General features: G+C 42.9%; 1 non-coding gene across 1 annotated transcript; it reads right to left on the minus strand.

Moving 5' to 3' along the window:
- Window positions 1–613: 613 nt before the first annotated feature.
- TRNAE-CUC (transfer RNA glutamic acid (anticodon CUC)) lies at window positions 614–686 on the minus strand. Its single transcript has one exon. It is a non-coding gene; the product is annotated as a tRNA-Glu (tRNA).
- Window positions 687–21705: the final 21019 nt, after the last annotated feature.

Raw genomic sequence — 21705 nt, forward strand, 5'->3', positions numbered from 1 at the left:
GAAAGGTGAACCTAGAGAGCCCAAAGATACCTAGCACACCTGCTTTTAAGTCTCTCTTTTCCTTCCTTCCCTCCTTCTTTCCTTCTTTCCTTCCTTCCTTCCTTCCTCCCTCCCTCCCTTCCACTAAACTTTACTAACCTTGATACCAGTGGTCCCCAACATTTTGGGCACCAGGGACCGTGGAAGACAATTTTTCCACGGACAGGGTGGCGGTGGGGGAAATGGTTCAGGAGGTAATGCGAGCTCTGGGGAGCCACGGGGGAGAGGCGGATGAAGCTTCGCTCGCTCGCTCACCTCCTGCTGTGCAGCACTGTGGTCCTCACACAAATTATTTCATTTAACCCTTAAGATTTCTCTCTAAGGCAGGAAATATTGCTTTTCCCCCCAGCAAGCGTCCTCCACCATGTTGACCTCTCAGCCATTTCAACCTTTTTAATAGAAGAGCTCTTTTTAAAAAATGAAACCTCACTGGAACTCTAATATATGAAACCAGTCAAGGAGTATATATTAATGGAAAGTTTAAAATGTAAATTTACATTTCCTTATAATTAGGTTAACCAAGGAGAACAGGATTTTTTTTTTTTGCTGCACCTAGAGGCTTGTGGGATCTTAGTTCCCCGACCAGGGATCGAACCCGGGCCCTCAGCAGTGAGAGTGCAGAGTCCTAACCACTGGACCACCAGGGAAGTCCCTGAGAACAGGATTTTTGGTTAATGCAAAAGTTTGACATTGGTTTCACTAGCTTCCATTAACATCAGCAACCGCAAACGTTGATAGACTCCCTGAGACAGAGTTTGATGACCACTGAAATAAGTGACTGTGGAAACAGGAAATTTCAGTTTTTTCGACCTAAAATTTCCCGGCAATGCCTCCCTTTTGTAATCAGAATCTGACTACTAGAACACGTGAGATACAACTGACAGCTACACTTTTCCGGTCACCTGGTCAGGAAATCTCATCCCTCTGAAAACTCATCCTTTATACCTCAGTTATCGAACACTTTGGAGCAGCTTAGCGCAGGAAATGAAGGCTCTTGTTAAAAACACGGAGATTTAGGAAGCCGGGACGCGATTAACCATGTTGGCATTTGGCCAAATGACCAGTTAACAACCAGGGCCAGGAAAATAAGTGCTGATTAGTAATCCCTGGGTTTAGACCCAATCCTAACAATCCACTGTGACAGACCAGAAAATTCCTAACCTATTGTAGCTGCAACCACGCTGCCTTGAACAAAAAAGTATTAGTCTAATCAAAATTTATTCACCAGTGCTCTACTCATAAAGAAAAAAAATCCTGTAAGATTATTTATATTTAAATCTAGCAGACTGGAAATCACCTAGGTGCTCTCCAGAAAACATAAAATTAAACTTTGAACCTACACGTGAGGTTTCTAATGGTCAATGTTTGTTTAAAAAATGTTTGGATGTTGAATTTAGTCTTCATTCATTCATTCATTTAACAAATATTTGAATGCAGGTCATGCTCCAGGAGCTATTCTAAATTCCCCATAAGTCTCAGCGAGCGATATACCAGAAAGAACACTGGTTCCGAAGTCGATTGGAATTGGTGTACCGGTTTTGAATGCATTTTATCAAGTAACAGAATACCAAACTTACACCGGCTCAAACTAACCTTTTACATTTTTGTCCAATTCCTAGAAGTCTGGAGGGAAGCAGCTGTGCCAGTTGTTCAGAGGCTTGACCACGAGGGGCTGCATCTCTGCAGTGCTGCTGGTCTTTCTCTCATACTCATCCCTCTGTGGTGACCAGATGGCTGTGAGGGAAGGAGGACATGAGGACATGGGTTGGTGATGGCGATCTTGGAGGAGGGTTGTGATGAAGGTAAGTCCCATTAGGGGCATGTTGTCAGGGGACTTGGTGATGCCATGACACTTAGCATATGTGTCCTATAGGCCAGTAGAGATACAGAACTGGATTTGAAGTCAGAGTTGAGGAGGACGTCTAAGGAGGCAAGAAGGCAGGAAGAGTCAAAATCGAGAGGTTAGGGGAAGAGTGAATTCTTAGAACTGAGAGATATACCCCTTCTGTAAACAGGGATTGGTCTGAAAGGGAGGTGAGTGTAGATGGGACAGCTGAAATATGGTAGCCTCAACAAAGAGGGAGGTAATGTCCTCTGGGAGGGGGATTGGGGCCATATTGAGTGATTGGATTGGAAACAGCCAGTGTGGGGATGTGTAAGGGCTGAAGAAAACTGGCTCAGCTGGTAGCATGATAAAACTTGTAGTGATTCAGGTCTGCAGATTTCCAGTTTCCCCAGCAGCAGTTCAGGGCCTAAGAGAGGAAACACAGCCAGAGGACACGAATGACACAAGGATGGTGATGGCCACGGATGATGAGGGCTTCAGGAGTGTCCATGGTGACCAGGTAGAAGAGGCTGACTAGAATCCCAGCTAAGCAAGGAGAGCATTCAGGGAGTCCCCCATCTACGAGGAAGTCCCCTGGCGCCATGTCTCAGGCTCCTTCTCCTGGAGAAGGAAGAACTTCGGGATTCCTTTCCCTACAAGACCAGCTGCAGAGCACCAGTGGTAGATAAGTTTTCCAAGAAAAAACAGAGAAGGGACAACTGGAATCAAACGATGAAGAGGTTAGCCAGGCTCCAGGTTCTAGCAAACTCTGGTGTAATAGAACTTTATCTCCAGATCCCGGATCACTTCTGAGGGGCTAACTCTAAATCCTGCTGAACTGACATACTTTCTCTTATGTTTATACTTTGCTTCTTATCCTTGTATTTTTGAGTGGGGTTCTCCAAACCTCCTTCCCCTATGGAGGGCTTTCTTTTTTTTAAGATTTTTTTGTTGCGGACCATTTTTAAAGTCTTTATTGAATTTATTACAATGTTACTTCTGTTTTCTGTTTTGGTTTTTTGGCCATGAGGCATGCGGATCTTAGCTCCCTGACCAGGGGTTGAACCCGCACCCCCTGCATTGGAAGGCGAAGTCTTAATCACTGGACCGCCAGGTGAAGTGAAGTCCCCTGCTATGGAGGGTTCTAACTCTGAAGGACATGCTGGTATATCCTTTAAGAAGACTCCTCTGTAGCACAGGGAGATCAGCTCCATGCTTTTTGTCCACCTAGAGGGGTGGGATAGGGAGGGCGGGAGGGAGATGAAAGAGGGAGGGGATATGGGGATATATGTATACATATAGCTGATTCAGTTTGTTATATAGCAGAAACTAACACACCATTGTAAAACAATTATGCTCTAATAAAGATGTTAAAAAAAAAAAAAAAAAGACTCCTCCAAGCAAGTTCTGACCAGTAGAGGCACTGATGCAGAATTAGCCACTCTCTCGTCACAGGATGGTCATCTACACTTCTGTGGCCCTCCAGGATCATTCCTGGTTCCTGGGGAAGTTCCTTGTACTCATGTAGCAACACAGGAAGGGGGTGGGTATTAGGCGAATTGGGAGTGATTGAAGGATCTATCGTAGATAGAGCTCCAAGTCTGAGGAAAGTAGAAGGATGTGACTGGAGAGCACCAAGAATGCCAAATGTGAAATCTTTCCAGGGGAAGAAAGAGTACCATGATGGTTTCTGAACTGGTGAAATCAAATGACAGCTCTTGTTTCTCTCCACTTCTTCGCCTCAGAACTGTAACCTTCCCTTTAGGAAAGAAAGATGGTTTCTCTAGTCTCACAGAATTCTAGGCTCTTAGTATTGGGAGGTCATCTACTGGTCATCTAGTCCAGGCTACCACCAAAGCAGCAGGCGCTTCTGAAATTGCCTTGGTAGCTGGCTGGTTAGCATTTCCTCAAACCTTCCTGGGGCTGCGAGCTGTTCACTGCTGGTGAAGAAGTCCATTACTTTCTGGAAACTCCTGATTTCTTAGACAACTGTCCCTGACGTGGGATTGTCATTTACAACACTTCCCTGTAGCTCTCATTTATTTGTCCCAGTTTCATCCTCTGGTGCCTCATGAGGTAGAGATTTTCCCTTTCTCAAATGAGGGTCCTTCCAATGTTTCAGTGCTTCTCTCAGGTTGCCACTAATACTTTTTCTTGAGACCAAACACCCCCAGTCCTTTAACTTCCCCTTCAGTGGCATGGCTTTGGGACTCCTCACCACGCTGGTCTTCATCTCTCAGTTGGTCATGCAAGAATGACACACCCAGACCTGGACACCACACTTAGGCTGCAGGCTGACCAGGATGAGGAACAGTGGAACTATTCCCTCCTCTAAACTGGACACTCATGATACAACTACTCTAGCCTAAGATTGCATTCATCTCTTTAGTCTGATGAGGCTATAACCCCATCTTCTGGGATTTCAGTGTACTACCACTTAGCTCTGCTTTCTTCCTGTGGTTTCGGAACCAAAATTATGTACGAAACTTGTCCTGAATCCTCTTTCTCCAAAGTCTTGGGCTAAATTCCACACCTCATTCGGATCCCTGGGAAATTTCTCATTACCAAGTGTCATGATTGTTGCTTCCATTTCCCCAACTGAGATGTTATTTCAGTTTAGTTTAGCGATATTTATTGAGTCATTGCCGTGTGCCAGGAATTGTACTGGATGCTAAAGTCGGAGGAGAGGATACAAATGAATCAGGGTATGCTTTCTACCCTAGCACAGCTTGCAACACAAAAACACAGCATAATAATGCGATACAGGAAGAATTGTAACATATAAACACAGTGTTTATGGGGGTCCAGATGAGCGACTCTTGGCCCAAAATGGAAATTCAGGGAAGGGTTCCCAGAAAGAGAAGTATCTTGACTGTTGGGTAAGAATTAGAGGGCACTGGGAACTATGTGGGAAGACAGCAAGGACAGGAAGAGTGAAGTCAAGGAGGCAGAAAGCATGCTGGTGTATGTGAGGAGCTACAGGCTCTTTGGAAGTACTAGAGCATCAAGGACCAGAAAAGGAGGGGTGAGGTCACCGAAAACCTTAATCTCCACCTTGGGCTTGACTCAGTAGGCATTGGCGAGCTCTCAAAATGTTTCAAGAAGATGGGAGAGTGATCAAATTTGCCTTTATCACTTTGGTCTCAATATAAAAAATAGATTTCAAGAAGGTTAATCTGGAGGCAGGCAAATGGGTCGGGAGTACTTAAAAGTCTAATGTGATAATTTAAGCAAGAGATGTTGAGGACCTTAATGAAGACAGTGGTAGTAGGATTAGACAGATCAAGCAATATAATGGGTACAATGGACAGGCCTTGGTTTTGGAGAGCTATGAATGACAGAGAATAACAATAACAACAAAAATTCAGATTAACTCCCCAAAATCTGGATTGAATGGCTAGGAGAATGGTGATACAACCAGCTGAGAGGGTAGCGAGATGTCTGGGGAACGATGAGTTCAAGTTTGAACATGTGGAACTTGAATTGCTTATCAAACATGCAATTATAATGTCCAACAAGTAATTGGGTTTATGTACCTGAGTGTCACAGGAGAGACCAGACTGGGAGATGAGGGGCTTCGGTTCCTTGGTGGGAGTTAAAATCATGAGAATAGTTGAGCCAGTATAAGGAGAGTATATAAAGAGATAGCCATGGGGCCAGAACACAACTGTGAGGTACACCAATATTTAAGGTAGATTTTACAAACAAGTTCAGCATGTTTTCTTTGATTCTGTGGCCAACATTTAACATCAGAAATTTCACCTGAAAATGAGAATTTCCAGATTCTCTTAAAGTCAGGAGCTCTGGACCCCCTGGACTTGCATTTTCACACAGCAACATTCTACCAAAACTGAGCAGCAGCTTCCCATTTTGAATGGGATACATGTTCTCCAACTGTTTACAGCCCCCACCACTCACCGCTGTCTTTCTAACGCCAAGGCTAATGTCAACTCCCATTAATTATTACTATGGTGCTGCTGTTTCATATACTTGCTTCATTTATTTATATTACTTCCCTGGTCCTGGTAGATACTTGAGTTTTTAATTCCCAGCTTAAAAGGTGAGTAAAGGAAGAGGAGCCCCCTAGAGAGATCAAGAAGCACAGTCAGAGAAATGGCAAGGAACCAGGAGATAAATATTCTAGTTGCCAAGAAATTGCAAGAATGAGAAGATCAATAGCGTCAAGTACTACAGAGAGGTCTAATAAGATAAAGATTAAAAGTGACTATTGGTTTTGTCAATATGAAGACCATTCGAAATCTTTGCCAGAGTAGAGATCTTGGCCAGAATCATTTTCAGCAGAAGGATGGGTGAAGGAAGTGAGATCTCAGGGATGTGAGGACTGAACGCAAGGTGAGCAAGTGGAAAAACAAGTGAATTTTCTTCTTTCCAGAAACTTGACTAGAAAGGGAAGCTTGACTAGAAAGATCTGGGCAGCGGCCAGAGGCATTGGAAGGTGGAGAGGGTCAAAGAGATTGTTTCTTTCCAAAAGAAGTCTTTGAACATATTTACGGATTGTGTGCAAAGAGCCAGTAGAAAGGAGAACAACTGGTGATGTGTAGGAGAGATGATAGGCATAGAAGACGATGCCAGAGATGAGAGGAAAAGGATCAAGAATACAGGTGAAGGGGCTGGCTTTGAACCAAAAAGGGAACTCTTTATCCCCATGAATGGTGGAGAGGAGAAAGTTATGGGAAAAGGGAAGTTTGTAAGGTCAAACTGTTTATGGATAATCACTTTCTTGATAAAGTAGAGGGAGGGTCATCTGCTGAATGTGAGAACTATGGGTTGGAAGGGCTGTCAGAATTCCTGGGTGGGAAGGGGAGTAGGGGCTCACTGAGAATCATCACAAGGGTTGTGGAAGGGTCCCAAGGGCCCAGCTGAGGCTGGAGGTCAGTAATTCCCAGTGACGCCAGTGGTTTGAGTGGTTGAGTGATCTTCTCTAGCACCTGAGGGACATGCTCAGCTACGCAGCGTATTTACTACAGCACATGGCAGTACTATCTTTAGGGGTGGCAAATACTATGGCTAAAAATACAGACCTAGTGAAAAAGCATGGATGACTGTCATCTTCAAAGCAGGAACTGTTCAAGAAACCTCAGTTGAACTCTTGGTATCATCTTTGACACATTCCCCAAGTTTCAGCATCAGGAGGAAGGTAATACTTGGCTCAAGAAGGCTCTTACTACAATTGTTTTTTCCAATTTTCAGCTGACTGAAGGTGCTCATTCTCATCCAGGGTAAGTGGACCATGTTTCAGGGAAGTTCAAGACAGAAGACGGAAGCAGAGTCCGGAACCTAGCCAAGGGGCGGGTTAAAACTTGAACTGAGAAGACGGTATCAAGAAAGAGCCAGAGAGAAGGCAGTAAAAATTAAGGGACAAAGACTGAGGTGGAGAAGGGTTAGGGACAGAGGGAACAAAAGAAAGTGAGAAAACAAAGAAAGAAGGGGGGAAGGGAGAAGTCTGAAAAGACAGAGAGACGGAGAGGTACTACAAAGAAAAGTGAGGAATGAAGCAAGAAGGAAGAGGCTAACTCCGACTCTGGAAACAAGAAGGCTGCCTGGGAACCAGCCGCTCGCATCCATCTGCCTTGGGATTTGGGTCTGGGGCCTCACCTGCAAAGCTCTCCTGTTGGTACCACAGATGCACACCCCTTCCCACCCATGGCCTCCACCTACTGCTCAAAGTCCAGGCCTTTTTCTTTTAAGGTCTCTGTCAATTAAATGGACAGTGGTGTCCAAGAAGCTACAAGTATATAACTCAGCAGAAATTTCTCCCCTTTTTATTTTTTAACCTCCATGTAACCATAATAGGACCCCGCTAAGCCTCAAAACCAGTCTATTTTGCTGACAAAAGTTAAAACAAATTGAGAGTTATAAAACTTCCTTCAGGGCTTCCCTGGTGGCACAGTGGTTGAGAGTCCGCCTGCCGATGCAGAGGACACGGGTTCGTGCCCCGGTCCGGGAAGATCCCACATGCCGCGGAGCAGCTGGGCCCGTGAGCCATGGCCACTGGGCCTGCGTGTCCGGAGCCTGTGCTCCGCAACGGGAGAGGCCACAGCAGTGAGAGGCCCACGTACCACCAAAAAAAAAAAAAAAAAAACTTTCTTCAGCCATTGGCTGGTTAGGTAATCCTGGGTCCTCCACTTAAACTCTGAGTCCCTGTAAACTTTTTTTTAAAAGTCTGTAAATCCATTCATCTCATCAGTCTACAAAATGACCTCTGAGTATGAAGGTACAAAGACCTTGTAACACCCTGTTTTCAAGGAGTTTATTAATCCATAGAGGGTGAACATATGTGTGGCCACAATTTTTTTAGGTTATGTCACCGTCAGGGTGTCTCTTATTCAAGGAGCTGTTAGCTTCCTCTAAATATCCCTTAGGTGTTACTCCAGTTTTTTTAATTGTTATTTTGTATTTGTTTTAAATAACAGCTTTATTGAGACCCACACTAGCTTTTTATGTGGTGTCCTAAGCTACACCACCACCATCTTCCAAATGGTTTGCCTTCTTAATCCCCTTGTTCTAGAAATTCCGGAGTTCCCAACTGTGTCATAGGTCCCCAAGACCACACCCAGTTTTGGTGATTCACTAGGACTCACAGGACTCAGCAAATAATCATATTCATGGCTGCGGTTGATTATGGAGAAAGGATATAAAGCAATCAGCAAAGGGAAGAGGCACATGGGTGGAAATCTGGAGGAAACCAGCATAGACTTCTAAGAGGCCTCTCCCAATGGAGTCACACAGGATGTGCTTAGTTCCTCCCACAATAAATTGTGACATCACAGGCTTCCCAGGTGGCGCAGTGGTTGAGAATCTGCCTGCCAATGCAGGGGACACAGGTTCGAGCCCTGGTCTGGGAAGATCCCACGTGCCGCGGAGCAACTAGGCCCATGAGCCACAACTACTGAGCCTGCGCATCTGGAGCCTGTGCTCCGCAACAAGAGAGGCCACGACAATGAGAGGCCTGTGCACCGTGATGAAGAGTGGCCCCCGCTCGCCGCAACCAGAGAAAGCCCTCGCACAGAAACGAAGACCCAACACAGCCAAAAATAAATAAATAAATAAAAATTAAAAAAAAAAATTGTGACATCACATGTGAAATGTTGTTTACCAGGGGAGCTCACTGAAGATTCAGTGCCAGGGTTTTTACTGGGGGCTGGTCACACAGACATCCTCTGCCCAGCACATACCAAAATTCCAGACTCCCAGAAGGAAAGCAGCTGTTCAGACAGTTTAGGCAAGTAAGCCACTCTTACCGCTCGGTTCTCTTCCAGTGTAGAGAACGGTTTACCTTTCAAGTTCCCAGATACCAGCCAAGGACCAACCTGGCAAGCGGCCTTTTTAGGCGTAGCAGCCTCAGCCTTGCAAGTTCATTATTTTCTGCACAGCAACATTATTGAGATATTAATTGGTTATAATAAATTCACTCTGCAGTACTACCTTGGAATACCTGTCACTAACTAAAATCATAATATATTGTACATGTTATTCAGTTGCCTACTTGTTTATTTTCTGCCTCTCCTACTAGAACGTAAGCCTTGGGAAGGTAAGGACATTGTCACGTTCACTGCAGTATCTTTCACACCTTGAACAGGGCCTCCCCCGTCATAGGCACTCAACAAATATTGGCTGAAGGAATAAAAGGAGAGATCAACAGTCCAGCCTGGGCCAGATTCAGGTGTGAGCTTCCCGGGAACATCTGGGGAGTAAAACTCCTTCATGGGTGACAATGACCATCAGATGAGACATGGGCCTAAGGAGTACTTTTTTTTTTCTTGCAATATGTGGGCCTCTCACTGTTGTGGCCTCTCCCGTTGCGGAGCACAGGCTCCAGACGTGCAGTCTCAACAGCCATGGCTCACGGGCCTAGCCGCTCCGCGGCATGTGGGATCTTCCTAGACCAGGGCACGAACCTGTGTCCCCTGCATCGGCAGGTGGACTCTCAACTACTGCACCACCAGGGAAACCCCTAAGGAGTACTTTTCAAAGGGAGTTTTGTCACAGAGATCCCTGGTCTGGTAGGCATCTAAAGTCAGAGTCTCTGCCATGCAAGCAACGTAAATGTCCATCAACAGATGAATGGATAAAAAAGATGTGGTATATATATACACAATGGAATATTACTCAGCCATTAAAAAGAATGAAATTATGCCATTTGCAGCAATATGGATGGACCTGGAGATTATCATACTAAATGAAGTAAGTCAGACAGAGAAAGACAAATCTCATATGATATCGCTTATATGAGAAATCTAAAAAAAAAAAGACACAAATAATCTTATTTATGAAACAGAAACAGACTCACAGACATAGAAAACAAACTTATGATTACTGAAGGGGAAAGGTCGGGGGGAGGGATAAATTGGGAGTTTGGGATTGACATATGCACACTACTATACTTAAAATAGAAAACCAACAAGGACCTACTATATAGCACAGGGAACTCTGCTCAGCAATCTGTAATAACCTAAATGGGAAAAGAATTTGAAAAAGAATAGATATTTATGTATATGTATAACTGAATCACTTTGCTGTACATCTGAAACTAACACAACATTTTAAATCAGCTATAGTCCAATATAAAATACAATTTAAAGAAATAAATTAATTAAATTAAAAACATACAAATAAATAAAGGTCAGGTCGACTGTCAAGAAATAAATAAAGTCAGAGTCTCTGGGATCTCACCTGCAGCTGAGTCAAGAACAAAATATAAGAATGTTCTGTATCTGCTTAGTCCTTTCCCTCTCTCTTACAAAAGATAAACACGGCGCCAGTGAGTTTTTCACGTGTTCCTCCCCACTCTCGGAAACATTTCCAATGCCCAGATTAAGTAGCTCCTGGGGGTAGGAAAAACCATATTCCTTGCAAAAAATGGCAATCTGTGCAGCCTTGGAGAAACCCTCAAGGACTCATGAATGGAAAGGGATCTCCGGACCGAAAATCAGTTCTCACTTAATGTCTCCTCTCGCTGTTGCTCTGACAGTTGAATGGGGTCAGTCTTTCATCTTATGTAATATGATGGGACAATTCAGCTTCCAATGAGTGTAGCAAATTTCCCTAGAGCTACACAGGACGGAGCGAAGCAGTTACATAAACACATATGGAGACTTCGAAATTTTAAAGAGAGGCCAGATACTCGGAGGGACGTGTTGCCCGCGGGGGAAATTAACAGCTGGGTCAACAAGCAGAACCCTCCAAGTTCCACGCGGATCTGGACACCTTTACGACTGCACCTCAAGAAGAGGAAATGGCTTTAGGTACACATTCTTTGCGCTCACTCTGAGAAGAAGAAAATAAACAACAACACTTTATCTCAGGATACCAGGAGGAAGAAAAAGTAATACTGCCAGAAATGACCACCAGGTGAAGGATTTGGGGTCAGAACAATGTATCAGTTGGGGAAACACACACTCAGAAGGACTGGCTGAAAGAATTGAATGAAGGGACTTGTTACAGGGGTGTGGACAGGTTAAGTGAACAAGGAGTGGTCAGGCACCTAGGCACTAACAGCAGCCGGAAGCTTATACTACGTTTAGGCCTGATGAGAGCAAAGGGCAGAAGGGGTGTCATTGGAGCCAGCAAGCTCTGTAGTCCTGGAAGAGGAGCCACCCATTAGAGCTGCAGCTGGACGCCGACAGGGTCGGAACCATAAGAAAATTTGGGGGAGCAGGGAAGGGGGATGATAAGTATCCCAGTCTCTTTTTCCTCCTACTCATCAATCTCCCACTGATGCCTCCCACTGGCCAAAGGCAACGGGAAGCCAGGGGCAAGGAACTCTGTGTGAGACAGAACACAGAGGTCAGCTTCCTTGGGCTCAATCAAGTCAGAGAAGTGATGAGCAAGCCGGAGAGGGCATGTGCACAAAAGTCAGCACACGTGAGCTCTCCTACCCTCACCAGCCCTCAGCTGCCAGCAATGGTTGACATCTGTGGAATGGGTTAGGCACTGTCCTGTGTCCTTTACACGGATACTCCTACTGCACACTCGTGAAGTGATTTACCATGAAACGAACCAACTTGAAGCTTCAGGGCCTCTCACTTGCACAGACATCTTTGAAGAATTTTAGAGGGATCCTAAAAATGAGTTCACACAGTCACATTTTTAGAAAGTTTGTAAGCGGAAGATATATTTACCTTAATCAAGATGACGGACCAGGCTTCCCTTCTTGTCAGGGGGCATTAAGTATCTGTGGGAATTTTTTGGATCTGACTAATGAGAAGTTGAGTTGGGATTACACTTCATTTGGATGGAGTGGAATCTTTTGAGGTGGTTTATAATCATCCCAGTGTAGGGATGGCTTCTAGGAATGCTCCTCCTGTCCACTCTGCTGATTCATCATAAAACAAAGCTCAGGACCAGGGATCATATCCTGAGATGAAAGTGACCTACAGCACATGGTAGTGGATATGTGGGTGTGGAAGAGAAGCAAGATTTGAAAGAAACAGAGCCAGAAGCTAGTCTTTGGGAAATTCTTCCAATCATCAGACGTGAATTCTCATCGATGCCTAGACAAGATGGAAGTTCTCTCTTGGCAAGAATGGTTCAGTGCATACAGTTGTAACTTCATTGTACTTTTCCCTCCATTTTTGATGGGAATTGTGTGAAATAATAGAATTCCTGTGCCTGTGGGGCATAAACCAATATCACCACCAATTATACGCAAGTTATATAAGTTATTCTGTATCTTACTATGTATTTTGTAAATTATATAAATAAAACTAGAGAAAAATATGTAAATATATTCTAAAATAATGTATAATAATAACAGCTAATATTTACAGAAACTATATGATGCGTCTGGAACTGTATTAAGCACTTGATAGATAATTCATTTAATCGTCACAAGAAATTTTTGAGGTAGGTATTGCCGTTATCCTCTTCCTGGCTTTTATTTTCAAAAGCCGAAACCCATTGTGGAGACCAAAATTAGAGGTGAGAGATGAGTACTTTTCCGAGAAGCACGATCAAAGAAGGACTTTTCTAGAACAAAGCCCCAGGGACTGGACCTCAGTGGCTGGGCCCCAGGCTGTAGCCATGATGTGCTATAAGGATCAGCAAGGCCAAAGTGTGGTACGGAAATAGCTATAAATTAAAACAGGATAACCATTAAAACATTGTACAATGGATAACCATGTTTTATGAATTCAACGAGTACATGGAATATTTTCGTGTCTGTCCTAAAAAGTACTTTAAACACACGTAAGAATACTCAGTGGTCATCAAGATCAAATGAAATCAGCCACCATCTCATGTAAAATAATAACATTTAGCAAATACTAATATATGTGTGTGTATATAAATATATATGTATATTTTTTATATGAAACATGTATTAGCAAATAACACTAATACTTGCAGACCCTAAGGAAACACTTGGTCTGGAACAATGAGGACTTCAGCAGAAATTAGTCGAACATCTAACAGGACAGAGGCCTGAAATTATGATAAAGTTGCTTTATGAACATTTTAAAAATGAATTTTTTTAGACCTCTGAGTTTGAGGACTAAGATGTATATCTGCTATCTAAGTTTAACGCTGAAAGCTGGGTGGAAAGAATTAAACACCTTAGCTTCACCTCCTTTAGTATCTGGGTTAACTGACAAAAAGAACATTGGCTTTGAGCCAAAAATAACTAGCTTCAAATCCCAGTTCTGCTATTTATCAGCTAAGTGACCTTGGAAAATTTACAAAGTCTCCCTGAGCCTCAGTTTCCTCAACTGTAAAATGGGCGTCATTGTAGGAAATCACTTAGGTAGTACCTTTAAAACTCCGAGCTAGCTACTATGTAACAGGCACTTAAAGATCGGTTCCCCTTTTAAAAGAAAATAAAATCAACACATTTTCTGGAGGAAAGTGTTACAGAAGCACAAATTACATAGTCCTGTTCCAACACCACCTAGCTAATATGTTTTATGAAGAAACCCAACTGTAATTAAAAGAAATTTTGACTCACCCAACATTTTCCCCCTGCTTTCTAAAACTGGAAACCAAGGAGGTAACGTGTATCCATCTGTGCACCCACACCCTTCTGAATATGAAATTTACATAAAAGCCTTCTCAGTCTGTTTATCCAGGCCTCCTTGGCTTTGAGGCAGATATATCTGCTTCAATTAGAACCTAATCCTGCTCACCTCATACTAAAACCAGTGAGAAAGAAAAACAATAGTCCATTTAATTAAATTATGCTAAAGCCTGAATTCAATCCATCGGTGTATTAAGAAGGAAGATTTTGAATATTGATTACTGTTCCCTGCATAAAAACCCCACTACCTGCTCTCCACTCTCCCCCTAGTAAACAGTGATGTTTCCCCTCCCCCCCACAACCCCGCCCTCTACCCTGGCAGATTTTATTTTATTTAAAAACAAATTAAATAGGTCCAGTTGTAGACAAAAAAAGAATGAGAGCTTCCCCTTCTCCCTTCTTTCAACAGTCTGTTTCTGGTTTCTGAGACTTTCTGTCTGTCCTTATCCCAACCATACGATGCTGGGGGAGGAGGGGCACCGTCCTCCTGGTGCCCACTGTGACTTTTCATTCCTTGGACAGCACCCTGGCCTACTAGGGTCTCTTTCCTCTCTGCCTGCCCTGTTTGTTCTGCTAACTACCCTTAAAGAGAGGCTTGGCTCTGCTTGGGCCCAGACCCTGAGCTACACCAGGCATCTCCCTTTTTTGTTTGCCTACAAGTTACGCAAACGGTTGTGCATAGAAACCTTGAGTTAACTGATGTCCTGCTTCTCACCTATTTGGGATGATTTGGGGGCTCATACAGAATCTGCACCCCAACCCAGCTCTGAAGGAAGGTGCACAATAAACTTCAGATTCCATACTGCTCTGTGTGAAAGGGGAAGGGGCTCCCCCTTGCAGGAATTGGCTAAGGAGGAAGAATTGCACAAACAGATTGGATTCCGGATTAGAGATTAGGGCAGTTACTTGCAAATCTGATTGTACCATGGAATCATTCTGGGAACTTTTAAATAATATTGAAGTCCTAGCCCCATTTCACCCGATTTAATTCATCTGGTTGGGACTTAGGATGTTATATATATATTTTTTAATTGTGGTAAAAAAAAACTCCACATAACATTTCCACCATAACCATTTTAAAGTGTATACGTTCATTAGTGTTGTGAAAGAGATCACCAGTTCTCTTTTACCTTGTGGCTCTGAACTCTAACCCCACTAAATATCAATTCCTCTTCCCCCCCCCCCTCTCTCCAGACCCTGGTAACCACCATACCACTTTCTGTCTCTATGAATTTGACTACTTTAGATATTTCATTTAAGTGGACTCATGCAGTATTTGTCCTTTTGTGACTGGCATATTTCACTTAGTATAATGTCCTCAAGTTTCATCCATGTTGTAGCATGTGACTAGTTTCCCCCCTTTTTTTTTAAAGGCTGAATAATATTCCTTTGTATGTTTGCACCATATCTTGTTTATCCATCAGTCTTTTGATGGACATTTGGTTTGCTTCCACCTCTTGGCTATTGTGAATAATGCTGCTTATGAACACGAGTGTGCAAATATCTCTTCAAGACCCTACTTTAGATTCTTTTGGATACACATCCAGAAGTAGGATTGCTGGACCGTATGATAGTTCTATTTTTAAGTTGTTGAGAAACCTCCATACTGTTTTCCATGATGGCTGCACAATTTTACATTCTTATCAATGGTGTACAAGAGTTCTAATCTCTTCACATCCTTGCCCACATTTGCTATCTTGTGGGGTGCTTTTTGGTTTGGTTTGTAATAGCCATCTTAATGGGTGTGAGGAATGATGGTGATATCTCATTGTGATTTTGATATGAATTTCTCTAATTAGTGATATTGAGCATCTTTTGATATGCCTGTTGGCCATTTATATATCACCTTTGGAGAAATATCTATTCAAGTCCTTTAGCCAATTTTTAATCAGGTTATTTAATTTTCTGTTGTTTTCGAGTTGTAGGAGTTCATTATATATTCTGGATATCAGTCCCTTATCAGATATTATGATTTGCAAATATTTTCTTCCATTCCATAGATTGCTTTTTCACTCTGTTGATTGCATGCTTTGATGCACAAAAGTTTTAAGTTTGACGTATTCCCATTCGTCTATTTTTGCTTTTGTTGTCTGTGCTTTTGATGTCGTATCCAAGACACCATTGTCAAATCCAATGTCATTAAGGTTTTCCCCTATGTTTTCTTCTAGGTGGTTTATAGTTTTAATTCTTACATTTAGGTCTTTACTGTATTTAGAGTTGACTTTTATATGTGGTAAGGGTCCAACCTCATTTTTTTTTTTTTTTTTTTGCATATGGTTATCCAATTTTCCCAACACCTTTTTTTTTTTTTGGCTGCGTTGGGTCTTCGTTGCTGTGGGCTTTTCTCTAGTTGTGGCGAGCGGGGGATACTCTTCGTTGAGGTGTACGAGCTTCTCATTGCGGTGGCTTCTCTTGTTGCGGATCACGGGCTCTAGGTGCTCGGGCTTCAGTAGTTGTGGCTCGCGGGCTCTAGAGTGCAGGCTCAGTAGTTGTGGCACACAGGCTTAGTTGCTCCGCGGCATGTGGGATCTTCCCGGGCCAGGGCTCGAACCCGTGTCCCCTGCATTGGCAGGCGGATTCTCAACCACTGTGCCACCAGGGAAGCCCCCAACACCATTTGTTGAAGAGACTTTCCTTTGTCCATCGAGTGGTCTTTGTACTTTTGTTGAAGATCATGTGACCATATAGGTAAGGGTTTATTTCTCTATTCTATTCCACTGGTCTATATGTCTGCCATTATGCCAGTTTCACATTGTTTGGATCACTGTAGCTTCATAATATGTTTTGAGATCAGGAGTGTGAGTCCTCCAACTTTGTTCTTCTTTTTCAAATTGTTTGGACTATTTGGGATCACTTGAGATTTTATGTAAGGTTTAGGATGAATTTTTCTGTTTCTGAAAAAAACTGCCACTGGGATTTTGATAGGAATTACATTAAATCTGTAGATTATTTTGAGCAGTATGGACATCTTAATAATATTAAGTCTTCCAATCCATGAACACGATGTCTTTCCATTTATTTCTGCTTGTATTTTCCCCAGCCTCAGTAATTTCTTCAGAGATGGGTTCATTGCCCCTTCAGAGCCAATGAGACACAAGGAGAATGTTATTGAGATTTCTGAAACAAAAGCAAGCTCTAGTCCCATGTGCCTTGAACCTGAGGGGATAAAGAGACTAAATATGTTGTTACCATCAAGCCATGAAACCGGAGATGGATGTCAACACAGTAAAAGGCTGCGATAAGAGATGGAGTGATATTGAGCCTGGATGATTTCCTCTGAGCCCTGAAGGCATCACTACTCCTGATCTTTTCAGTTATATGAGCCCAAACAGTTCCCTTTCTGCTTAAACAAGTTTTCAGGGAATTCCCTCGTGGTCCAGCGGTTAGGACTCCATGCTCTCACTTCGTAGGGCCCGGGTTCAATCCCTGGTCGGGGAACTAAGATCCCACAAGTCGTGCAGCCAAAAATAAATAAATAAATAAAAATAAAATAGTTTTCGGTTGGCATTTCTGTCACTTGCAACCAAGATCCTCACTGATTTAGAAAACAAGATAGCTGTCAAAGAGTGGGTGACCAGGCAGCCGGAACCCAGGCCAGCAGTCCTGGGCATGAGCTTTCAACGATCAGAATAATGCTGCCCTTGAACAGATCTTGATCACTGGTTGAGGCCAGTCTGCAATTCGAAAAGGTAGCCCAGCTGGCCAACCTTGCAAGAATCTCCAGAGTCCCCAAGCCCATCACATCTGACTGATTCTTGCAGATTGCTCCTCTCTTCCTCCCAGCACTAATCTATTCTGCCCATCAACACTGCTCTCAGGGAAAGATGTCATTAATTCCTTCACACTAAGGCTTACATGACTCATATGTTCCTACCTGTTAGAATATCTACATTTCAAAAGGGGGGAAAATATCCCAGTAACGAATAACATTTCTAGTGATGGAATGTTTTAACATGAGAGTAGTTACTTATTTAAAATTTTAAACTGTCTTGGTTCACTGTACCATCTTTGAAGCACAATTCATTGCAGACAAATGAATTTGTCTATGCCTCTATAGCTCTATACTGATCATATAACTCAGTGATACGGTACTTTATTAATCATTATAGAATACAGCAATTCACAGTAGGCTCAGTTTACTCTCCTCCTATGCAGAAAAGTGTAAAGTACCCTCAAAAACATCAAGGAAACCTCAGCATCATTGATACTTATTGAACACTTATTACACGTTCTGTACGCTAGGCACTGTTCTAAGAACTTTACGTAGGTTACCCGGTCTAATCCTCACTGGCACTCCATGAGGCAACTACCTTACGAATCACATATCGCAGCTGAGGAAATTAAGGCACAGAGATGTTAAGCAACTTGTTCAAAGTGGCACAGTTACTTTTTGAAGAAAACTACAGAGCAAAAAATTAGAGGCTCCAGGGTGGAGATGGCCTCCAGGGTTCCTCTGAGGTCCCCCAGGATTCACAACCTGGAATCTAATGAAACTGTGAACTGAGAAAAATTATTTTAGGATCACAGAAAACAGGAGCGTCCAATGTGCCATTAAAAATACAAGAAAAATGAGATCCAGCCCGAATATCAGAAATAAGACGAGATCACAAAGCTGGTGCTTCCTAGTCTGTGCTCTTTGCATTCATTCATTCACTTATTCATTCCTTCAGCATAAACATCCCACAGAAAATGTTCATTCACTGCACATGGAAAATGTTGGGGGGGCCAAATTTTAAAATGTAAATATATAAGAAAAATAAATAAATAAGCTCTTTGTCCTCAAAGAAATAATAGTGTTGGGGGAAAAGTGTGAAATCATTGCCATAAAGTGTGATGATGCACTGATCAGCGGCTTGGAAAGGGAGAATGAAGCCAAGACAGGGAAGGGCCATCCAGAGAGGGAACCACAGAGGCCAGGAGACAGGGTGGGAGACAGCACGGGAAGTGTTTGGGGAGCTGCAGGGGCCTTGTTGCTGAAAGTGAGGCTGGGAAGATGGGCAGACAGGGTGGTGAGAATTCTTACAGCAGGCTGAGAATTAACTCTTTTGGGGGGGCCATGGGTGTTCTTGGTCACATTTGCAATTGGAAACAGATAAAAGTCTGGGATTAACATATACACACTATTATATATAAAACAGGTGAACAACCAGGATCTACTATATAGCACAGGGAACAATACTCAGTATCTTGTAATGACCTATAATGGAAAAGAATCTGAAAAAGAATCACTTGCTGTACACTTGAAACGAACACAACATTGTAAATTAACTACACTTCGATAAGAAAATTTCTGTGCAGAAGAGGTTAGAGCTGGGTAGGTGTGCTGAGCGGGGGATTTCGAGCATGGAAGTGACCTGGTTAGATTTGTTCTTAGGTTTGGGGTGAGGTGGGGAGGCTTCTGAGGAGCTGGGAAGAAAATGGATGAAGTTACAGGGGGTCGGGTTCAGAGGCTATTGCCTTAATCAGACGAGAGCTCACGAGCTCTCACGAGGGCTGCAGAGATGGGAGTAGGGGTGCACTGAGAGATACACAGGAAGTAAACTCACAGGGCTTGGTTACTGAGCATATCAGGTATGGGGGGCAAAAGGGAAAAAGGCAAGTCTGCCCCTGGTTTCTGAGCTGGGAGATGGAGAAGATGGTAAGGCCTCGGGCTTCTTTTCTGCATTAGTACACGCAGGCTGTAAACAATTCAACCAGGCAGACCTGGAAGAAGCAACAAGTAACAGCTCCCTTCTCTTCTTCCTGCCTCATCTCCAGTGCCACTCGCAAAGGCAGAACCATTGTTAGTGCTATCTTCGTGTATTCCTTCACATGTTTTTCTATGCCCATGCTGAACTCAGATAATTTTTTTGTGTGTGTGATACGCAGGCCTCTCACTGCCGTGGCCTTTCCCGTTGCGGAGCACAGGCTCCGGACGCGCAGGCTCAGCGGCCATGGCCCATGGGTCCAGCCGCTCCACGGCATGTGGGATCCTCGCGGACGGGGCACGAACCCGCGTCCCCTGCATCGGCAGGCGGACTCTCAACCACTGCGCCACCAGGGAAGCCCTGAACTCAGGGCTTTTTTAAACACAAAGAACGATTCTGCTACAAAGACATCTTGCTAAATTGTTGAAGTTTCTGGAGAGAATGTTTGCAATCAACTATGCATATCACAGTGTTGGGCAAAGTTTCAGGAAGGGGGGCAGTGTCAGAGATGACACTTCTGGGAACCACATCGCTGAGAGTTTATTTGGGGCTATGACACAGATTCACCCCGTGTTACAGCACAGTCCTTCAGAGGACTAAAAAACTGTCACACGATGCCCAGGTATAATGCACCAGTAATGCAATTAATAAACCTTCTTTGTTAACAATTCTCCTATAATATAGGTATATTCATCTCCAAAAATTAAATATAAAAATATATCCCTCTTTGGTATTCAATGCCCTGGAAATACCAGCAGAATTGTTTGTAGGTACATCAGCTTTCAATTGGAGAATTGGCTTTGGAAATTTTTCTTTCCCCTGTGACCGAGATAATATTACTTCTACAAATTAAAAGTAAGGTAAATGTCATAAGGATGTGAAGAGATGATTTTGATAGCATATGCAACTGCACTTAGGTGGGATCTCTCTCTCTCTGTATCTCTCTCTCTCTCCACACACACACACACACACACACACACACACACACACACACACTACATAAAAGTTGCTCAAATTTTCAGAGGAAAAACAAAGTCTACCCTTTTTATGGAGCTAAAATAAATCATATTGCACACACTAAATTGTGCATGTTCCTATAGGGAATTCACTGGTTGGGAGCCGCTATCAAGAACTAAAATGGAACAAAATAGCCCCATTTAAGAACTCTAAATCTTTCTAAAATTACGTTTCAGAGAGAAACTGTAACAACAGTTATAGTAGAATGGTAACTAAGAATATTAGGGCATTGGGCAAGAAAAATTTAAGTTTTATGTTTAATATTTTTAACTTGATGTAAAAATAGAAACTAATATGTAGCAAGTGTTAATTCTTGGTCCCTTGGTTTTCTTCAAATGTGCTTATGATTTTAGCTCTTTCCAGTGAGGCATCTCCCCAGTTCAGGAAGTAATTATAATATGTTATAATATAATAATATCTGTTACTATGATAAAGAATAGATAACATTCACTGAGCATTTATTAGGTGCCAGGTACTATTTTAAGGTGTTTGTATCATTATTCTATTCATCCTTGCAATCCATTATTATCCCCCATTTTAGACATATGACCATTCCTGACTTCTAGTATTGGGTAATATAGACTTGAGGGCTGCTTAATCAGGGTATTGTTTTGGGGTTACAAAACATTAAAATGGTTTCAAAAACAGTTGTGCAAGAAACCCTGTCCAAATCAGGTATTTGGGGCTGCTTCACAGGTGAGAGTAAATTGCCCAGGTTGGTAACGGCAATAAAATGGAACTTAAAGCACTTGGTTCCACCCTTGGCACACAGAGTCCAAACTCAGAAACAGTACCCTTTTGCATCTTGGACTACGGGTTGCCAGGATAGGGCATTCAACATGAATCCAGAAGAGAACTGCTTCCAGATCTCAAATTAGGGAGAGGGTGTGTATATCCTGGGAAGTTGCAGTGGGAAGCTGTGGATACGTGCATGGACAGGGTGCATACTTCATCAATGAGGTCCCACCACAGAGTCAGTAAAAGTTTGCTGACTTTGTTGCTGTCAAAACAATCAGACCAACCAACCAAAACAATCATATATATGTTCCCATTAGAATGTTCGCGAAGACATTTTATTAAACGAAAAAGCCAGATGTGGAAGAGTC

This window comes from Globicephala melas, chromosome 4 (genome assembly GCF_963455315.2).
Source record: "Globicephala melas chromosome 4, mGloMel1.2, whole genome shotgun sequence".
NCBI classification, from domain to species: Eukaryota; Metazoa; Chordata; class Mammalia; order Artiodactyla; family Delphinidae; genus Globicephala; species Globicephala melas.